Here is a 4,955-nt window from a genome sequence, read left to right as displayed (position 1 = left end):
TATTTCATTTTGAATAGAAAATATGATGCCTGTCTCTTATACACATCTAGATGTGTATAAGAGACAGCCCTTGTTGTGGGGTACTAGGTGAAGAAGCTCCAGCATTCTTGATATTTACAGACCATGTTTTATTTTATAGGCCTTAATTAGTTAACTTTAAAAAAAAAAAATTAATACTGAACATAGCAAACAAAAAATCTTCACCTACTGCCCAACATCAAGGAGGTCCACGACCTTTGGATTTGATGAAGTGTACGATGACTTTGATCATTTTAAGAGGGTTGTTGATGAAAAACTATTGTATAGAACAAAGAACAATGGAAACTAAAATCCGTGGATGAACTTTCAGCAACATCTATCCCCGTTTTGCAATTTGTACGAATATGATGCTGGGGCATTTTGTGTATTATTTACCTAATATTAACTTCTGTGCTTCACATGCACTCCCAATGGATGCATTAAGCTTTTATGAGATATACCTCAAGGTAGATAGTTAAATTGATGTTTTGGAATAGAGAGGAATTCTGGCCATTCAAGAACCTTTTCACCCTCAAAATCCCCCTTTTCTGACTGTAAAGCTTCCAGTCTTTGATGTCCTGTCTCTTATACACATCTAGATGTGTATAAGAGACAGGACTTTAGCAATATCAACTTGAGTGCTTTAAATGCACACCCTGTGCATATTTTGTATTTTTATGAGATTTTATGAATAGTATATTTTTTGAATAGTTACATTGATGTTTTCAGAGGACTTTTTCCTCAAATATAAGTTTAACATTATCAGGGAACATTTCGTGCCAGCTGTTTTACTTTCACCATTACCTTGATTTGATTTCATACTTATATTTCTATTTCATTTTGAATAGAAAATATGATGCTGGGCATTATATGTTCAAAAAATGCAATATCACCGTTAGTGCTTTAATTGCACACCCTGTGGAGTTTTTATATTTTTATGAGAGATAATCAATGTATAGTTACTTACATTGATGTTTTGGTCGGAGAGGGATTAGTTCCCTTCATTTTAATGTTTACATTATCAGGGAACATTAATCTTGTTCACATACTTTTATATCTCGTCATTTAAAATAGAAAATATATTGGGTATTTTTTGCTCATTCTTTAACTCAGTGTATGCTGCTTTTTAAAGCAACATCAATAAGTAGAATTATATTGATTTTTGGGACAGAGAGGGATTTTCCCTCCATATTATCAGGAAACACAGGCCAGCTAAATTTGCTTTTATTTTATAACATAAATATAAATTTGTTCATTGCAGCCTTTATATAGTTAATTACTATTTCCTATCAACATTATTTATTTGTTTATGTACATTATTTTAATGTATCTATAAAGTTAATAATTCACAAATGCTTCGTTTTTATATTTGATTTTATATCTAATTTTATTTTCTCTTCATATTTTGTTGGGTACTTGTTTACTGTCTCTTATACACATCTAGATGTGTAGGTACTTGTTTATTTATTCATCCATATATTTATTTTCTATTCATCATGCTTAATATTTCGTATTGTTATTTATTTATTTCATATCTAATTATTTTTTCTAAACAACCTTTTCATTGTATTATATGTTTGAGACAGAACAACTCTCTGGATATACAAATATTATAGGCCTATACTGTATACAATTTGATGTCTTTCATAACGTTGTATTAAAACACACAAATTAAATTAATATTTTTGTATGTGTCTTCTATCCATTTCTTATGAATTGTTTTGTAAGAGAAATATATACAAGGACAGGGCATTGTGAATAATTTTTGCATAAGCTATGCAAAATAGTTGTTTGTTTGGATGTGCAGTGTATGTTGGTGCATGGTTGGTGTGTGTGTGTGAGTGGCTGGTGAGAATGTTTATCCGTCACAAATTATCAATCAACAAGCAGAATAGCCTCTTTGGAACAGTCACGTGGATCGCAGGGATCGCTCATCGGACGGATGCATCCCGGGGGGGGGGGTGGATCGCAGGGATCGCTCATCGGACGGATGTATCCAGGGGGTTGTGGCGCCGGCCCAGAGAAAAACCCAGACATGTACAATAACTTTGCTCAACCTACCAATGATTGAGCCCTGTTGAGCAGAGCGGCTGTCCAACAGACCAATAATTGGGCAGAGTTATAGGACGTCTCTGCTCAACAAACCAATCAGTGAGCCCTGTTGAGTAGGCGGCAATGATGTCACCTAAGTTTACAATTTTCTGCTGAAAGTGGAGTAGATTGACCTGCACACCACTCGCGAAGATGAATTGGTCTACCAATTCCGATAAAGTTTTCCCGATTAACCAGTCAAAACTTCTCGTCAAAAGTAAACATTTAGGAGGATGTCACTCCGCTGCATCACACTCGGGAATGCTATGCTGTAAAGATCACTGGTAAGAAAATCAGGGAAGGCCTAATAGGGGGCCTAGGCTCTCGGCCTAAGGCTAAAATGCCTATTTTATTACTACTATACATACAGTACTACTTGGTACTACTTCTACTAGGCCTAGGGCCTAGCTAGGCTACCTACCCACTTACCTAAGTAGGCTAGACCTAGTAGTAGGGTAGATTATTTTGCTAATTAATTAGGCCTAGGTTAGCTATATATTCCGGTTTCCAATGCCTTTATTTTTTAACGCTTCCCTTATCAGGCTCACATTGGAGGGCCTATAATATTACTACTATACTACTTACCTATAGACTATTACTACTAGCTAGGCCCCTAAGAGGGCCTATAGGCCCCTAGGCCAGTTTGTGTCATACTTTTGCAGTTGTAAAATTATAGATGGACCAGCAGGGCCTAGCATATGGTTTCCAGATTCACAGTAGTCTTTCCTTGTACGGTACCTCCATTATACATTTTTTTTTTTAGGTTAATTAATTAAGGCCTATAAAATAAAACATGGTCTGTAAATACCAAGAATGCTGGAGCTTCTTCACCCAGTACCCCACAACAAGGGGATATTTCCCTCAGTCTTACTTAAGTCTAGGCAGCCCATCCCATGGTGCTCTGTATGCTCACGTGCCCTTTTCAGTAAATTAAGAACCGTCTTTCAAAATCCAGGCTACAGGCTTGTTAACTTTACTGAATAGTGTGTCATATTCAACATATTTTTCTACGTATATCAAATAATAAGATTTCTGTATTAGGACACATATAAAAAATTTTAGATTATCATTCCTACCCGCCTCAAAAATTTGGAAAATATTGATGTGGATTTAAAAAAAAAATTTTACCTCATCATTTATTTCAACAGCATAAAAAAAAAAAACATGCAATTTTGTCACTGTAAATACATTTTCTTTAAGAAACAATTAAATTAAACCAATTTTTATTCAATATTTACAATATTCTTACTATAATAAAAACAGTTTCACTCTCATCGATAAAAAAAAGGCAATATTCTATTGATCTGATTAAAAAGAGAAAATATAAAAAGCCCGCCCTTATCACTTAAAAAAAAGTGATATTCTAATAATTTTTTTCTGTATGCCCTTAATGTTTGAGTATGATGCCATTAATTAAATGAGTAGGTCAAAGTCTATGCTGACTGACTAGATCAAAATGTGTAGACTTCTGAAAAGTTTTCTGAACAATAATGAGAGGTTTCTAAAGACACTGGCTATGTCTCACACGGCAGCTAACGGTTAGCATGATCCAGATCCTGCTAACCGTTAGCTGCCGTGCGTCCATACGAGAAAATCCCGATCCGGATACCAAAAATATGATCATTGAATCACTGGCCAATAAGAAACTGGAAATTGTAAACGCGTACGTGTGATTAGTTGATGATAAAAACGCGCTCAACTTGCTAACCGATAGCGCTTGCTAACCGTTAGCAGTATCCGGATACTGCTAACGATTAGCGCTAACCAATCGGCCGTTCTCACGCAGGTGCTAACGGTTAGCTCCCGATCCGGATACTAGGGCTCTCGTGAGAACCAGGCTTAAGTTTTAGTTGTGTACAGCCCCCTTGGTCATTGGGTGTCTGAAGCAGCATCACTTTAATGTATGAATTTAATGATCGTGTTATAAAACAAACTGATGAATATATTATGTTACCTTAAGTGTAATACTAAGACTAATAATTTTTCTTCCTTTTCCTTCCAGGTGAGAATGGAAGGTGATGTGGATCATGAGTGCACCATTTGTTCACTTTGAAATCAAATCTTACCCGTCATATGAAGCTACATGATGAACACGAGAACTGAAGAATGATGTTTGTTGTCCCCACTTGAAGTGATAAAAGCAGCTCCTCGAGTTTGTCTACTAATTTCCTGCTGTGAAAATTGATCTTGATAACCGCTTGAAAGTAAGACATGAATAATGCCAATAAGAACAACCCTTCAGTAATTGATAGTCAACACTATTTCTCAGCATCCGTGGTAATTACCCTCTATGTACTACTACAATACCAACATTACATTTAACATTAATTGATATTAAATATTATTATTTACTTATTGAATTGATTAATTATTATTATTATTAATTAATTATTATTTAATTATTTAGTTTCCATTTTAACAATTAATTAAATTATAACTAAATTTTAATTTTAATTAATTTACAAATAAAATTTTAATTTTTTTTTTATTGACTCTCTTCCTGTTTATTTCCCTTTTAAAATAAAGTTGTCATATTTTTACATTTACTTTCCAGAAGCACAAAGAGAAACAAGAACCACTGACAGACCTGGACCCAGATTACATTGAAGATGCTGAACTGTTGGCTCTTGCAGGTATGTTGGAAGCTCTTATGTGTTTGTGTACTTGCATTTATTAATGCAGATAGTTAGTGAAGGGAAAAAATACTCTAAATTTAAATATTAAATGCATTTTCACACCTCCAGTAGAAAAATAAAGACATAAAGAAATTTAAACAAAGAATGTTTAAGATGGCCAACAAATAACATTTTTTGTTTATTTATTTATAATTTCCTTTCTCTCTCCAC

General features: G+C 34.3%; 1 long non-coding RNA gene across 1 annotated transcript in view; it reads left to right on the top strand.

Moving 5' to 3' along the window:
* The first annotated feature begins 2,101 nt into the window (after nt 1-2,101).
* Nucleotides 2,102-4,955, top strand: part of LOC117109105 — a 3,978-nt gene continuing 1,124 nt past the window's right edge. Inside the window, exons 1-3 of the long non-coding RNA XR_004445465.1 lie at nt 2,102-2,393; nt 4,112-4,386; nt 4,664-4,742. This is a non-coding gene — a long non-coding RNA (uncharacterized LOC117109105). The remainder of the gene's footprint in view (nt 2,394-4,111; nt 4,387-4,663; nt 4,743-4,955) is intronic.

The sequence above is a fragment of the Anneissia japonica genome, unplaced genomic scaffold (assembly GCF_011630105.1).
Source record: "Anneissia japonica isolate Jap-2015-1 unplaced genomic scaffold, ASM1163010v1 scaffold3279_len158616_cov144, whole genome shotgun sequence".
Classification (NCBI taxonomy): domain Eukaryota; kingdom Metazoa; phylum Echinodermata; class Crinoidea; order Comatulida; family Comatulidae; genus Anneissia; species Anneissia japonica.
This window is presented reverse-complemented; position numbering and strand designations above follow the sequence as displayed.